The sequence below is a fragment of the Haliotis rufescens genome, unplaced genomic scaffold (genome assembly GCF_023055435.1).
Source record: "Haliotis rufescens isolate VD_foot unplaced genomic scaffold, xgHalRufe1.0.p SCAF_13, whole genome shotgun sequence".
NCBI classification, from domain to species: domain Eukaryota; kingdom Metazoa; phylum Mollusca; class Gastropoda; order Lepetellida; family Haliotidae; genus Haliotis; species Haliotis rufescens.
In genome coordinates, this window is record NW_025963813.1 from 26962387 (window position 1) to 26981218 (window position 18832).

At 43.2% G+C, this 18832-nt stretch overlaps 1 protein-coding gene across 1 annotated transcript in view; it reads right to left on the minus strand.

Annotated features, from left to right (window-relative positions):
- The window catches only part of LOC124152509 (proteinase-activated receptor 1-like), a 48997-nt gene that overhangs the window by 4657 nt on the left and 25508 nt on the right, over positions 1-18832 (minus strand). The gene's annotated exons all lie outside the window — the stretch shown is intronic.

Consider the following 18832-nt stretch of genomic DNA (forward strand, 5'->3'; position numbering starts at 1 on the left):
TGTGGATGGTCGTCTAACTGGTGTTCGTTACTGTGACGAAGTGTTACGCCCAGTGGTGCTTCCGTTCGCTAACAGAGTTGGGCGGTTGTTCGAGTTTCAGCAGGACAATGCAAGGCCACATACTGCTCGTGTTTCAGCCGATTTTTTTAGGCAGAACCAGGTCGCTGTGCTTCCATGGCCGGATAAAAGTCCAGACGTTAACCCGATAGAACATTTATGGGACGTTCTTGGTCGTTGGGTGCGAGATCGCATTAATCAACCTCGTAATCTGGACGTGATGTTTGACTGTTTAAGACAAGAGTGGCATAATGTTCCAAGGGCTACAATCCGGGCCTTAATTCGGAGTATGCCAAGACGTTGTCAGGCTGTTGTGAGAGCTCGTGGTGGTCACAGGTCATACTGAAGAACTGAGATTAAGTCATTATTTACCATGTAGCTTTCATTTGATCAAGTGTTGTTTAAAAATCTTATGTCTGCATCATTTATGCGATCCTTTATTTTATTCCATCAGTGTATATAATATATCCTGCTACTCTTGTATTGTTGGGCATGACGTAAGTGGTTGGAGCCTAACGATTAAGCGGTGACTATGCTTGCCGTAAGAGGCGACTGACGGGATCGGGTGGTCAGGCTCGCTGACTTGGTTGATGCATGTCATCCCAGTATCCCAGTAGCGTGGATCGATGCTGATGATGTCATCATGATTGTCTGGTCCTGACTCGATTATTTACAGGCCGCCGTTAAACAACAAACAAAAACAAATATTCCTATCGTCATGTCAAGACAAGAGAACTGTTTCAATATTTTGGGTAATCTTTACGTGATAATAAATTGTCTCCTCAGTTGGGTTATGTGTGCAGCATGGTAATCCCGCTTGAAGGAGCGCGTTTCCCACACAGTAACTTCTTTGAATACTTTGCGGTATATAAAAAACGATATCCTGATAACGGTGATAACGTGAGGTCCATATGTTTTGGATATAAACTCCCCACGAGGTCTTGACGGAGATTGTACGCCCGGGGAGTAGGGAAATAGGGGAGGGTCGACCTATGAACCGTCTAAATACAAGAAATAGCAGGAAAATAAAGAAAACATTGACATAGTTTATAGTGAAACAATACAGTGTATCACGGTATAAAAGGAATTCGCTCAAAGAGAAAAATCACGTGCAGCCTGGACTAGATGGAGTCATGACAGGATAATCTGAACACATTCTCATCACCTGTAACAGGGGGTTACAAAACTGATCACGATATGTAAGGTTGCAGGTTCGATTCACGTCATGGAATTTTCATGTTCAAAACAAATTTCTGACTTTTAACCAATCATCAAACACAATTGTGTCCTCAACAAGAGGCAAGTTTATAAAACGTTAAATTTCACGGAATGCCCGCTTACTCGGGTATACTTTAGCTGGAATGACCGTTTACCCGGGCATTCTGAGAGAATAACTCCTTTACGGGTTTACCCGAGAAAAGACGAACTTATCACAGAGTGACATCGGTAGAGGTTTATAAACAGCGAATATACGCCAGTAGGCTAGGGGTATAGGCAATGTGAGCTTCCTGTTGTACAGCTTTGCAGGAATACTGAGTGATGTTTCTGGAAGGGCTTATAGTACTCGTGACATGTGTAATACTTCAGGAAGTTAGGCTATTTGTAGGGTTTGATTATGGGCACGTTGAAACATGTACATATTTATCGTGTTGCACAGTGCATGTAAAGGCAATATATAACTTGTAGCGGAGTAGGGGCTCTCCCGTCATGACCTCATGGCTCTCCTAGGGCTTCAAATACATTATGTTAAAGACACCCCTATACTGAACAGTATACTCTAGTCCTTTGTTTCCACATCTAGATTTCGGGACACGAAAGGTCCCCGGCACCCCATGCTTGTCTCCCTGTGTGGAATCCGGGCCAGAATAGGTCCCCGGTACCCCAATGCTTGTCTCTGTGACGATTGCAGGCCCGAATAGATCCCCGGTACCCCATTGCTTGTCTCTGAGACGATTGCAGGCCCGAATAGATCCCCGGTACCCCAATGCTTGTCTCTGAGACGATTGCAGGCCAGAATAGGTCCCCGATACCCCAATGCTTGTCTCTGTGACGATTGCAGGCCAGAATAGGTCCCCGGTACCCCAATGCTTGTCTGTGAGACGATTGCAGGCCAGAATAGGTCCCCGATACCCCAATGCTTGTCTCTGTGACGATTGCAGGCCAGAATAGGTCCCCGGTACCCCAATGCTTGTCTCTGTGACGATTGCAGGCCAGAATAGGTCCCCAGTACCCCAATGCTTGTCTCTGTGACGATTGCAGGCCAGAATAGGTCCCCGGTACCCCAATGCTTGTCTCTGTGACGATTGCAGGCCAGAATAGGTCCCCGGTACCCCAATGCTTGTCTGTGAGACGGTTGCAGGACAGAATAGGTCCCCGATACCCCAATGCTTGTCTCTGTGACGATTGCAGGCCAGAATAGGTCCCCGGTACCCCAATGCTTGTATCTGTGACGATTGCAGGCCAGAATAGGTCCCCAGTACCCCAATGCTTGTCTCTGTGACGATTGCAGGCCAGAATAGGTCCCCGGTACCCCAATGCTTGTATCTGTGACGATTGCAGGCCAGAATAGGTCCCCGGTACCCCAATGCTTGTCTCTGTGACGATTGCAGGCCAGAATAGGTCCCCGGTACCCCAATGCTTGTCTCTGTGACGATTGCAGGCCAGAATAGGTCCCCGGTACCCCAATGCTTGTCTCAGACGATTGCAGGCCAGAATAGGTCCCCGTTACCCCAATGCTTGTCTCTGTGACAATTGCAGGCCAGAATAGGTCCCCGGTACCCCAATGCTTGTCTCAGACGATTGCAGGCCAGAATAGGTCCCCGGTACCCCAATGCTTGTCTCTGTGACGATTGCAGGCCAGAATAGGTCCCCGGTACCCCAATGCTTGTCTCTGTGACGATTGCAGGCCAGAATAGGTCCCCGGTACCCCAATGCTTGTCTCTGTGACGATTGCAGGCCAGAATAGGTCCCCGGTACCCCAATGCTTGTCTGTGAGACGGTTGCAGGACAGAATAGGTCCCCGGTACCCCAATGCTTGTCTCAGACGATTGCAGGCCAGAATAGGTCCCCGGTACCCCAATGCTTGTCTCAGACGATTGCAGGCCAGAATAGGTCCCCGGTACCCCAATGCTTGTCTCTGTGACAATTGCAGGCCAGAATAGGTCCCCGGTACCCCAATGCTTGTCTCAGACGATTGCAGGCCAGAATAGGTCCCCGGTACCCCAATGCTTGTCTCTGTGACGATTGCAGGCCAGAATAGGTCCCCGGTACCCCAATGCTTGTCTGTGAGACGGTTGCAGGACAGAATAGGTCCCCGGTACCCCAATGCTTGTCTCAGACGATTGCAGGCCAGAATAGGTCCCCGGTACCCCAATGCTTGTCTCAGACGATTGCAGGCCAGAATAGGTCCCCGGTACCCCAATGCTTGTCTCTGTGACAATTGCAGGCCAGAATAGGTCCCCGGTACCCCAATGCTTGTCTCAGACGATTGCAGGCCAGAATAGGTCCCCGGTACCCCAATGCTTGTCTCAGACGATTGCAGGCCAGAATAGGTCCCCGGTACCCCAATGCTTGTCTCTGAGACGATTGCAGGCCAGAATAGGTCCCCGGTACCCCAATGCTTGTCTCAGACGATTGCAGGCCCGAATAGGTCCCCGGTACCCCAATGCTTGTCTCTGAGACGATTGCAGGCCAGAATAGGTCCCCGGTACCCCAATGCTTGTCTCTGAGACGATTGCAGGCCAGAATAGATCCCCGATACCCCAATGCTTGTCTCTGAGACGATTACAGGCCAGAATAGATCCCCGGTACCCCAATGCTTGACTCAGACGATTGCAGGCCTGCATAGGTCCCCGGTACCCCAATGCTTGTCTCTCTGTGAAGAATGCGGGCCAAATTAGATCCCCGGAACTCCTTACTTATCTCTCTGTGACTCATCCGGGTCAGAATAGGTCCCCAGTGCCCCTTAATTATCTCCCCGTGAAAATTCCCAGCCAGAATAGATCTCCGGTACCCTATACCCCAAAGGTCTATGCTTGCCAGGCTGTGAGGATTCTGTGAGCAGACTAGGCTCACCTGGCTCAGACACCAGTATTTTCAGGCCGCCGTGATACAGCTGGACTATTTCTAAATATGGCATAAAACAACATTCACTCACTCTCTTCTCGTTTGTTAGACGGAAGTGGCAAAGTCTTGCACCCGGAATTCTGAATAGCCAGTTCGTCCTCGCTGTACGATGTGGACGCCATTGTGTCTGGCAATATTGGTTTTACGCCTCATTATCCATTTTTTTCGATTGCCACGGTTTGACGCAGAACATTTATTGCACTCTAAAACTGTGACTGATTACCCCATAGTGAAAACCCTCATTATTGTCTGATACTTTTAAGTTGCCCAGCTACATCTATGGGGAACAACTCACAAAAGACACTTTCCTCTCAAAAATAATGTCGTCCAATTTACGACGTTATCAATGTTTTATCATGAAATAAACCACGCTTCGTTCTTCATTGTTCTTCGCGTAGCTATCTTATTATAATATCATTATACCATTATAATATCATACGTCCTTGCACGGGGCCTCTGAATAATACATATTATACGTTATACCACGGGGCCCCATTATAATATCATACGTCCTACCACGGGGCCCCATATTAAAGTCATACGTCCTACCAGGGGCCCCATATTAATGTCATACGTCCTACCAGGGGCCCCATTATAAAATCATACGTCCTATCACGGGGCCTCAGAATAATACCATACGTTATACCAGGGGGCCCCAGTATATTGTCATACATCCTGCCACGGGGCCCCATTATTATGTCATACATCCTATCACGGGGCCCCATTATAATGATATAAGTCCCATCACAGACCCTATTATAATGTCATACATCCAACCACGGGGCCCCGTTATTATTACATACGCCCTACCACCGGGCCCGATTAATGCCATATGTTCTATCACATGACCCGTTATAATGCCATATGTTCTATCACCGGACCCGTTATAATGCTATATGTTCTATCACCGGACCCGTTATAATGCCATATGTTCTATCACCTGACCCAGTTATGTCATATGTTCTTTCACCGGGCTCCGTTATAATGCTATATGTTCTATCATCGGACCCCGTTATTATGCCATACGCCCTATTCCCTGGCTCCATTATAATATCATCCGACATCACCACAAACCGTCTGTACCCCACGGATGTGTTTATGTGTTTATTGATTGTCATCGATTTGTATTTGTGTATTGGTTAACAATTTGATACAGTCTATAGACTTTGACTGTTATTGGAGCAATGGCATTCAAACCCACGGAATACAAATGTCTCCATTGTGATATTTAATGTTACTATGTATCAGTATTAACGATTCAGCTGCAATGATTATATCCACTCAATCGCACATTCTATTCCTCAAGTTGCCTTTATGGCATGTTATTAACGTGTTCCTGATATCAGAAAGGGTGTACGCTGTACTACTTGCGAAAATTCTCACGGATGAATAACATTCATTATCTATAACAGACTGACTGCACACAGTTGTCCACTGACATCATTGTAGACACGTGTCTAGAAATAAAACCCAACTTCCAGGTGCTCCAGACAGAAGGGTGTCAAACAATATATCATTGGAATGTGAAATATGATATTCAATTCATCAAGTAGTTTAAATTAAGCCGTGTGCCTATTCTACATAACAACGTAAAACCCGAACGCCAGAATGAATGAGGCATCCCGTTTGTCGAGAGTCTGACAGGCCATTATGTTGTTATTTCGTTACGAAATATAACCAGATGCCCCACACACCGACACAGTGATACAATGCATGGTACGATGCAGTTTACTCGACACATTCATTCATTCATTCATTCATTCATTCATTCATTCATTCATTCATTCATTCATTCATTACACCCGTGAAGATCCGGGGTAGAATAGGTCTTCAGCAACCCATGTTTGACGTAAAAGGTGACCATGCTTGGCGTAAGAGGCGACTAACGGGATCGGGTGGTCAGGCTCGCTGACTTGGTTGATGCATGTCATCGTATCCCAATTGCGTAGATCAATGCTCATGATGTCCATCACTGGATTGTCTGGTTCAGACTCGATTATTTACAGACCGCCGTCATATAGCTGGAATCCGCTGAGTGCGGCGTTAAACAACAAACAAACAAACATTCATTCTCTATTGCGTGTGCGTAAAAACGTCGAAATAAGCAAAAATGCTATTTATGAAAAAACTAAATAAACAAAGTACAACCAAATCAATTGTCTGTTGTTTCTGCTGACTGAAAACTGTAGTCTTGAATGTTTATGCCATAAGAGTGAAGAACGGGGTGTGTATTAAGCATTTGACCAACATATATAGATAAATTCAGACAAATCATCTGATTCGTAAAATACGTTGAAAAGTGTGTTTTTTTATTTCATTCCTGTGACAACCATATTGTTGATCTTAAAGATGGACCAGGTATAAATTACGCTCTTTAAGAGGAAATATTACTCAGTGTTGTAATGTTAAATTTGAATCATAACATTAACTCAAAAACGAGTTACATAATATAAATAATTTAAAAAGTGGTGTGTATATAGGGCAGAGGTGTTGGTGTATAGTAGAGTTGTGTGTACAGAACAATGTTTGTTGTTTTGTTTTGTTTTTTTGTTTAACGCCGCACTCGGCAATATTCCAGCAATATGAATAATTGAGTCTGGACCAGACAATACAGTGATTAACATCACGAGCATCGATCCACGCATTTGGGTTACGATGACATGCATCACCCAGTTAGCGAGTCTGACCACCCGATCCCGTTAGTCGCCTTTCAAAACGTGGTCAAAACGGATCCTGTTTGACAAACCACTGAAACATCAGCTTGAATACAAGGGCCATATATTTAGTCATGTATATAGCATGTATGAGGTACAAACTGTAAGTGCATTTGTCAGTTAGAATACCTTGCACACTCGTCGAGTATTTCGTTGTCGCATGCCTGGATAGTATTTACAGATAAGCCAGGAACTAGTCCCGTCACCATACACGTTATGTCGGTGTATATACATATCCGGTATGTTGTGCACTTCAGTGCTCTACCAGGAAGCATGGGTCATAAGTTGAGATAATAGGTTATTGCCTCCGAGGGAATTCCTGTTTCATTGAACATTATAAAATATCTCGGATGACCCTCTGAATTTGTCACGAACACGATGCAACCCCCATTTTGGACTCTTTTCGTATATTAGTGTACGAGGAGAAAAATCCGCAGATACTTCTTCTATAGATGTGCCTAACGTTTTTGTAGTGTCGAGAAATTTCAAGCAAAAATACAAGTGTAAGCATGTATATAACGGGAGTGGTTGGCGTTAAATATTTGGATCATGATTACGAGGTGAAATCTGGTTTAACGTCTCGTCCAAGATCATTGCACGACGTGCATGCACATGTGTGTGTGTGTGTGTGTGTGTGTGTGTGTGTGTGTGTGTGTGTGTGTGTGTGTGTGTGTGTGTGTGTGTGTGTGTGTGTGAGTGTGTGTGTGTGTGTGTGTGTGTGTGTGTGTGTGTGTGTGTGTGTGTGTGTGTGTGTGTACCACTACCGCTAGGCCACGGAGGTTCTTACGAACTACGGGGAAATAAGGATTATAAACGTCTTCTTGAAATTAATGTTTTCAGTCCAGAACCTTGTGGGTATGATGTCAAAACAAAGGCTATGTTTACGGGTCCGACCGCCCCCGTGGTCTAGTGGTAGAGCGTCCGCCCGGAGAGCGGAAGGTCCATGGTTCGATCCCCGGCCGCGTCATACCGCGAAAGACGTTTTTAAAAGAAGGTGCTTTTTGTCATCCTGCCTGGTGCTTGGCATTAAGGGACTGATCGGATCGTAGTCAGTATACTCTGTCTGAGTGGGGTATGCATGATCATGTTAAACTGCGGTATGGTATCTCAGTGAGCTTGCACTAGAAATCCGAATCAGTCCACACACACACACACACACACACACACACACACACACACACACACACACACACAACAACAACACACACACACACAAACAACAACACACACACACACAAACAACAACACACACACACACAAACAACAACACACACACACACAAACAACAACACACACACACAAAAAAACCACACACACACACAAAAACAAACACACAAATCAGCAATATTCCAGCTAAATGACCAAGGTCTGTAAATAATCGCTTTGAAAAATATTTTGAAAAAGGTCTCCGATTCAAAATTTGAAAACTGAACGAAAGGATAGTCTGGAATGTCTGATAGATGGCCTCGAAAAGAATTGCAGTGCTTACCAGGCGCGTTGCAAAGTCTCCGTCCCAATGTGTATCCCACTCACTGTAGATGTAGACGATGATTTTGAAGAAATAGTACAGCCCTTGACTGTCGGAATAACCATTTCGAGATTTCGAAAACACATTCCGACTGTCTCTTTCCGGATCTGGTAAACGACGCTCTGATTGGTCGGATGAAGGCCGTTCTGACGTGACCCGTAATGGGATGTCCTCAGGTCTTTGTTAAGCGAGAACTATGAGATTTTATGAGATTGGCCCCCGGCTGACGACCAGGGGCGGTATACACAAAGTTTCTTAGAATATTTTTGAGTACCGCCCCAGTATAGGTTGCTGGGGACCTGTTCTTACCCGAAAGACCCACGGGGTTACGTGAATATAACAATGAATATGCACATACAAGTAAATTAACCGTTATTTACAGGGTATATTGAATACACACCTACATAAACCATGCATATATCTCACACATAAATGTCAGATTCTGATTAGCTGAGACCCATTCTATTATTTTGATCGTATCCCACTAACACGTAGTTTACAGTTCTACATTTGCTACATACCAACCGCTATTTTGTATCTCGAATTAATAATGTAAGACGCCATTCTTCGGATATTTACGATATTTTCCGAATGAAATAGCTCTGGGGGAATAACTCTAAGTTTGGTTTCTGTCGTCTGCTGCTTCGATGAATGTGAAAAGTGGATACATGCCTAACTGGATATTCTTACCGATTCGGACCAAAACATGCATGCATGAGACATACCTGCAATATAATTAGTGAGTTAGGTTCTACGCCGCTTTTAGCAATAATATTTCAGCAATATCACGGCGAGGGTCACCAGAAACAGACTTCACACATTGTACCCATGTGGGGAATCGAACCCGGATTTTAGCGTGGTGGGAAATCATCAACCACCAGGCTACCACCGATTCGCTTCACGATCGTTTTGCGCAGATGGTCCCAGTGCACTGTTTAGGCACAAAATAGTTCCAAAAATCGGTCTTACCATTCACTGACTCAATGTTAATATATAGGAATTACGACCGTCTTAGCCCTAAGACTGTTTTGTAGAACGGGGCATTGGGCCCATTTGCACAGAGTTCGCTTAAAACTTTTATAAAGTGTAGCAACCACAACAGCAGAGCTCTATGATCGCGTTTTGGAACGAAGCAGATCTACCGCGTTTAGCATTACCCTTTGGCCACGGCATCCTGCTTTGCGATTTGATACACCCATTCTGGTAAATCTTACCCTGTTGGTCTCACAGTATAGGATGCGCTACTCCAACACACAATTCATCAACAAACGGGCATGGCTTGACTGGATGCCGTGATGTCTTTATGACGGTGATGGTCACCAACGTTAAGCACTGTGTATTTGCTAAAACCTAATCCGGGCAACTATACTGTCATATTGCGTGTTATCGAGAGCTTTATACATACAAACAGGGGCAAAGAACATTGTCAAACAGAAGCTTAATCGAGGCATGTGGTCTTGTGGTGTGATCACCCGTGCTCAAATATCAGTGGTCGGGGTTCCAGCATTTTAGGGAACAGTTTTACTTTGCAGGAGTACTGCCCGCAGCGTCAGGCAACAGACAAACACTCAGTTTTAAATTCAAATTACGGGAGTGACAGGTGCTACTGGGAGTGCAGGACATGCTGACCCTCTTCGCGAACGTATGGTGTCGTCACTTCTTTTCAGTGATCAATTCTTATACATATCACCGCTATTTTGCCTTTCGCTCCAAATGGAATCTGTTTGGACGGGTAATCGAGTCTGGTTAATTTCTGGTTTCTATATGAAGTTGGAAATAACATTGGCAAACAGGCTTTATCAAGACATGTAGTCGGGAGGTATGATCACCCGTGCTCAATCATTAGTATTTTGAGGGAGGCACGGGTGGCCCGGTCGTCTAAGGCGCCGCGATTCGCTGTGCAGAGTTGCGTCCCTTGGGCACGCCAGAAACCTATGTTTGTAGCTTCGAATCCCGGTTCGCCCAGATTTTGTTTCTAGGTTTGTCAGCACCATACCCGTGCTCGTTGGTTTCACCAAACTGATAAACGTCTGAGACCTGCATCACTTCGGGGCTTTCCTCCCACATTAAGCTGACACGCCGCGATATAACTGGAATACTGTTAAAAGCGGCGTTAAACCCAACTCACTCACTCACTCACTCACTAGTATTTTGATTCTAGCATTTTCGGGAATATATTATTTTTTTCATATCACATTTTTCACCTCTTACCAGGGCGTTGTTTACTGGTTGCGTGGTCTAGTTGATAGAGAGTCCGCCCGGAGAGCGGATGTCATGGGTTCGATCCCCGCCCAAATGGCGTTAAAAGATGATACTTGTTGTTACCCTACCGGTGGCTCGGCATTAATTAAGGGGCTAAAACAAGGACTGGTCGGCTCGGAGTCAGTATACTGTGTCTGCATGGGGTATTCATGTTAAACTACGACATGGTATCTCAGTGGGCTAGCACTATAAAATCGACATTAGTCCGGACTAGTACAAGCAACCATACACACACATGTGCATGCACGTCGCCATATTATGCAATATTGTTCAACGCAGCGTTAAACCCTTGAACGTCACGTTAATCCCTACTTCACCTCACATCACCTGGTGGGATTTGGATGTTTACTTGTGCCTCCAGGTGTAATATCAAATTCAAATAACTACATTCTTCTTAATGTTAAAAAAAATACATATGGTCTTTGGGTGGTTTACAAACAAAACAAGCAAACTGTAGCTGTACGTGTTTAATATTAATTATTGATACGATTATTGATACTTAGACTGCACTATCAAGAACATCCATGTTCCACGCTTCAAATATGATGGATAATCTTAGAACTGTCATAATATGAACTGTATACTTATTAAGTCCAAAGATTCGGAACCCTCGTTTATACTATCCTCTTTTAAAACGTAGAATAAATTACGGAAAGGCTTGTTGGTTTTACTTTTTACAGGACATAAGCACGCTTGAAAACCTGCGGGATTGGGCAGCCAATCCTTTTCAGGTTCAGACATTGCGAAGAAAGAAAACGGGAAGAGACATTGATTAACGATCAACACGCAGACCAGTGAAGTGACATTCAGATTGTGCTGGCTTCTGCCTCCTGACCGTAAAGACATTCAATATTGCTTCAGGTATATCGAAGATGGGATATCGTTCAATAGTGGCCAAATAGCTTGTTCCCTTCCATTGATTCACACACCTGAGCTGGAAATAAAGGAGACCAGTGAAACCATCCCATCTGTTTCATATTTACATCTTTGCATATTGATTCAGAGTGACAAAACACTCTCCACAAGTCTGTATGAGAAGAGGGATGACTTCAACTTGACAACTGTCCCTTCATGTCGAGCAATATTGGTGTCTGCAGCGTTAGGCCTCTACATTTCCCAACTTATAAGTATAATAGACCATGCTGTTTCCAAGAAGATTTCAAAGAGCGTCGTACGATTCTGGCTCAAACGTTGTTTGATCAGGGTTACAAATTTCATTGCCCGGGTAAAGTTTGCAAAAACTCAATGGAAGATATATGGAGAAATTTCAAAATTTGATCAGTGACAAAATTATGTCCTTGTAGCTCTCTTCTTTGACTTGTAGCATATGTTTCCGTGGGCTCAGTTGCAGGTGTACAATTGACTTGCCTTTGCATGTGTGACGGCTCGGTGTGACAGCATACGTTCACCTTTTCGCAAACACCTCGAACACTATTTAATAGTTATTCATAAACACATGCTTATTATATAGAGACCGCCTCCGTGGTCTTGTGATAGAGCGTCCGCCCGGAGAGCGGAAGGTCCGGAATTTGATCCCCGGCCGCATCATACCAAAAGACGTCAAATGATGGTACCCTGTCTGGATCTCGGCATAAAGGGGCTAAAACAAGGACTGGTCGGCTCGGAGTCAGTATACTGTGTCTGAGTGGGGTATTCATGTTAAACTGAACACACGTGCATGCACATCGCTATATAAGTGCAATAATCATGGACGCGACGTTAAACCCAATTTCACCACCTCACCTTATGATATAGTCGGAATCGTACATTTGACTCTGAGTTAAGCACAGAAATCGTATGATTATGGAAATGGTTTTGTGACTTTTATTTAAACTTTACAAATACGCATGTCTTCCTTTCCAGAACCTTCTGGTGGCGGTCCTACTTGTGGTCCTGTATTTATTAGAATATCAAACACAGAGGAGTTCAGTCGACCCTATGCGTCTTTGAACATATATAAATCTGACACTCGTGGTCAGGAGATCGTAAATTTTCACATGTTCATTTGACATTGACAGACAGGACACTCAAATTACAGGACAGGACATTGAAAAACACGAAATATATAGTAGACACATGTGTGTCAAGAGAAGAAGACCTACATCACTCGTATCAGTTAGCATATGAGATAAGACATGCTGCAAGTTGGCATATGTGGCTGCGTTTTGCTCGGAGGACTGCTGTGAGGCCAAAAGCAGTAAACATTTACTCTATAATGAAATTGTGTGAGTGCTCACCGGTAGAGTAGGGCATGCCTATCCTTTTCGTGAACACCTGGTTTTTTCAGTGATCCATTCATATAATTTCCATCACTATTTTGCCTTTTAAGCACAGTGGAATATGTTTGGCAGATAATGGAGACTGGTTGTTTACTGGCCTTGATTTTTTATTCTATTCCTACATAAGTAGATTTGAATATATGTCATTGTATGAAACACGTCTACTGATACACAAGTGTGTCATTGTAGGAAACACGTCTACTGATACACAGTATGTCATTGTATGAAACACGTCTACTGATACACAGTATGTCATTGTAGGAAACACGTCTACTGATACACAGTATGTCATTGTAGGAAACATGTCTACTGATACACAAGTGTGTCATTGTAGGAAACACGTCTACTGACACACGAGTTTGTCATTGTATGAAACACGTCTACTGATACACAGTATGTCATTGTAGGAAACACGTCTACTGATACACAAGTATGTCATTGTATGAAACACGTCTACTGATACACAGTATGTCAGTGTATGAAACACGTCTACTGATACACAGTATGTCATTGTATGAAACACGTCTACTGATACACAAGTATGTCATTGTATGAAACACGTCTACTGATACACAGTATGTCATTGTAGGAAACACGTCTACTGATACACAAGTATGTCATTGTATGAAACACGTCTACTGATACACAGTATGTCAGTGTATGAAACACGTCTACTGATACACGAGTGTGTCATTGTAGGAAACATGTCCACTGATACACGAGTGTGTCATTGTAGGAAACACGTCTACTGATACACAAGTGTGTCATTGTAGGAAACACGTCTACTGATACACGAGTTTGTCACTGTAGGAAACACGTCTACTGATACACAGTATGTCACAGTATGAAACACGTCTACTGATACACAAGTATGTCATTGTATGAAACACGTCTACTGATACACAAGTGTGTCATTGTAGGAAACACGTCTACTGATACACGAGTTTGTCACTGTAGGAAACACGTCTACTGACATACGAGTTTGTCATTGTAGGAAACACGTCTTCTGATACACAAGTTTGTCACTGTAGGAAACACGTCTACTGACATACGAGTTTGTCATTGTAGGAAACACGTCTACTGATACACGAGTTTGTCACTGTAGGAAACACGTCTACTGACATACGAGTGTGTCATTGTAGGAAACACGTCTTCTGATACACGAGTTTGTCACTGTAGGAAACACGTCTACTGACATACGAGTTTGTCATTGTAGGAAACACGTCTACTGATACACGAGTATGTCATTGTAGGAAACACGTCTACTGATACACGAGTTTGTCATTGTAGGAAACACGTCCACTGATACACAGTATGTCATTGTAGGAAACACGTCTACTGATACACAAGTGTGTCATTGTAGGAAACACGTCTACTGATACACAGTATGTCATTGTATGAAACACGTCTACTGATACACAAGTGTGTCATTGTAGGAAACACGTCCACTGATACACAGTATGTCATTGTATGAAACACGTCTACTGATACACAAGTATGTCATTGTAGGAAACACGTCTACTGATACACAGTATGTCATTGTATGAAACACGTCTACTGATACACAAGTATGTCATTGTATGAAACACGTCTACTGATACACAGTTTGTCATTGTAGGAAACACGTCTACAGATACACAGTATGTCATTGTATGAAACACGTCTACTGATACACAAGTGTGTCATTGTAAGAAACACGTCCACTGATACACAGTATGTCATTGTATGAAACACGTCTACTGATACACAAGTATGTCATTGTAGGAAACACGTCTACTGATACACAGTGTGTCATTGTAGGAAACACGTCCACTGATACACAGTATGTCATTGTATGAAACACGTCTACTGATACACAGTATGTCATTGTAGGAAACACGTCTACTGACACACGAGTGTGTCATTGTAGGAAACACGTCCACTGATACACAGTATGTCATTGTAGGAAACACGTCTACTGATACACAAGTGTGTCAGTGTAGGAAACACGTCTACTGATACACAGTATGTCAGTGTAGGAAACACGTCTACTGATACACAAGTGTGTCATTGTAGGAAACACGTCTACTGATACACAGTATGTCAGTGTAGGAAACACGTCTACTGATACACAAGTGTGTCATTGTAGGAAACACGTCTACTGATACACAAGTGTGTCAGTGTAGGAAACACGTCTACTGATACACAGTATGTCATTGTAGGAAACACGTCTACTGATACACAAGTGTGTCATTGTAGGAAACACGTCCACTGATACACAGTATGTCATTGTATGAAACACGTCTACTGATACACAAGTGTGTCATTGTAGGAAACACGTCTACTGATACACAAGTGTGTCAGTGTAGGAAACACGTCTACTGATACACAGTATGTCATTGTATGAAACACGTCTACTGATACACAGTGTGTCAGTGTAGGAAACACGTCTACTGATACACAGTGTGTCAGTGTAGGAAACACGTCTACTGATACACAGTGTGTCAGTGTAGGAAACACGTCTACTGATACACAGTGTGTCAGTGTAGGAAACACGTCTACTGATACACAGTGTGTCAGTGTAGGAAACACGTCTACTGATACACGAGTGTGTCAGTGTATGAAACACGTCTACTGATACACAGTGTGTCAGTGTAGGAAACACGTCTACTGATACACAAGTGTGTCATTGTATGAAACACGTCTACTGATACACAGTATGTCAATGTAGGAAACACGTCTACTGATACACGAGTGTGTCAGTGTAGGAAACACGTCTACTGATACACAAGTGTGTCATTGTAGGAAACACGTCTTCTGATACACAAGTGTGTCATTGTAGGAAACACGTCTACTGATACACAAGTATGTTAGTGTAGGAAACACGTCTACTGATACACGAGTTTGTCATTGTAGGAAACACGTCTACTGATACACGAGTATGTCACTGTAGGAAACACGTCTTCTGATACACAGTATGTCATTGTATGAAACACGTCTACTGATACACAGTATGTCATTGTAGGAAACACGTCTACTGATACACAGTATGTCATTGTAGGAAACACGTCTACTGACACACGAGTTTGTCATTGTAGGAAACACGTCTACTGATACACAGTATGTCATTGTAGGAAACACGTCTTCTGATACACGAGTGTGTCATTGTAGCAAACACGTCTACTGACACACGAGTTTGTCACTGTAGGAAACACGTCTACTGACAACAGTATGTCATTGTAGGAAACACGTCTACTGATACACAGTATGTCATTGTAGGAAACACGTCTACTGACACACGAGTGTGTCAGTGTAGGAAACACGTCTACTGACACACGAGTTTGTCATTGTAGGAAACACGTGTACTGACACACGAGTGTGTCAGTGTAGGAAACACGTCTACTGACACACGAGTGTGTCATTGTAGGAAACACGTCTACTGACACACGAGTTTGTCATTGTAGGAAACACGTCTACTGATACACAGTATGTCATTGTATGAAACACGTCTACTGATACACAGTATGTCATTGTAGGAAACACGTCTACTGATACACAGTATGTCATTGTATGAAACACGTCTACTGATACACAAGTGTGTCATTGTATGAAACACGTCTACTGATACACAAGTATGTCATTGTATGAAACACGTCTACTGATACACAGTATGTCATTGTAGGAAACACGTCCACTGATACACAGTATGTCATTGTAGGAAACACGTCCACTGATACACAGTATGTCATTGTAGGAAACACGTCTACTGATACACAGTATGTCATTGTAGGAAACACGTCTACTGATACACAAGTGTGTCATTGTAGGAAACACGTCTACTGATACACAAGTATGTCATTGTATGAAACACGTCTACTGATACACAGTATGTCAGTGTAGGAAACACGTCTACTGATACACAGTATGTCATTGTATGAAACACGTCTACTGATACACAAGTGTGTCAATGTAGGAAACACGTCTACTGATACACAGTATGTCATTGTAGGAAACACGTCTACTGATACACAAGTATGTCATTGTAGGAAACACGTCTACTGATACACAAGTATGTCATTGTATGAAACACGTCTACTGATACACAGTATGTCATTGTAGGAAACACGTCTACTGATACACAGTATGTCATTGTATGAAACACGTCTACTGATACACAAGTGTGTCATTGTAGGAAACACGTCTTCTGATACACAGTATGTCATTGTATGAAACACGTCTACTGACACACGAGTGTGTCATTGTAGGAAACACGTCTACTGATACATGAGTATGTCACTGTATGAAACACGTCTACTGATACACAGTATGTCATTGTATGAAACACGTCTACTGATACATGAGTATGTCACTGTATGAAACACGTCTACTGATACACAGTATGTCATTGTATGAAACACGTCTACTGATACACAGTATGTCATTGTATGAAACATGTCTACTGATACACAAGTGTGTCATTGTAGGAAACACGTCTACTGATACATGAGTATGTCACTGTAGGAAACACGTCTACTGACACACGAGTTTGTCACTGTGGGAAACACGTCTACTGATACACATTGACGACTACAACGCTATAGAGAAATACGTCTACTGCTACACAAGTGTGTCATTGCCGACTACAACCCTATAGAGAAACACGTCTACTGATACACAAGTGTGTCATTGCCGACTACAACGCTATAGATACTCCCACATTTTAATGCAATGTTTGCTAACGCTTGTATAATGCATGCAAATAATACAAATATCGTTGGATGATCTTTGCTGGCGTTAAGATAACACTGATCAATATCGCAGATTGTTGGTATATTAAACAGACGTCAGAAGTTTTGTGTCATTAATTGATAAGCTGGGAGTTTGTGTCAAGGATAAGTGCCATGTGTTTGACCATCACAAGAGTCATGTTACTTATCGCTGTCATGGTGACTTCTCTTCATGCTAATCTATAGTATCTACGTATAACCGAGTGGATGCTGGCGTGTCACGTGATGGCTTTGTCGTCAAGTTGCGTCCTTCACTGCAACCAACAACAGATGCATACAGCATCATCACTAAAATAATGATGGGGTTGTGTTGTCAAGGAGATGGCAACCAGTTCATACCAGAAAAGGATTATCTCCATAATGGCATGCCACAATATTGTGATTTCGCTTGGTGTTAATGTCCGGGTTTTCGGTTCATTTTGCACATGTCGTGCGTTTTAATCCGTAAGTGGCTTTAATAATGTAGTGCATAACAGGCATGCGGGGCTTTTAGTGTATCTACATCCGTCAGTGTAATCTGTACCTGTTGGACCTTTTAATGCTGTTAGTACTCTGTCTCTTTTTGTTCCTTGTGACCATTCAGTGTTTTTAATGTGCCGTTAGTACCTTTCTTGTTTTGAGGTTTGTTAGTTGTTTAACGCCGCACTCAGCAATATTCCAGCTGCATGACGGCGGTCTTTGAATAATCCAATCTGCATCGGACGATCTAGTGATTGAAATTATGAGCATCGATCTACGCAATTGGGATACGATGACATGCATCAACCAAGTCAGCGAGTCTGACCATCCGATCCCGTAACTCGCCTCTCACGACAAGCATAGTCACCTCATACGGAAACCATGGGTTGCTGAAGACCAATTCTTACCCAGGTTGTCCTAAAAGGATGGAACAACATCTAACGTAAAAAAAGCAAAGCAGGTTTAGGTTTACGCTTCACAACGCGGTATGTCGTATGAAAATGTCGTGAAATATTACATATTCCACCTAAACCAATCAGTCGTAACTCAAGGAACGGCAGTATCAAGCGCTCCTTTAAACTTATAGCACACGTGAGGTATTACAGGCACATAAGTATGTGGTATGTGCGTGTATGTACCTGC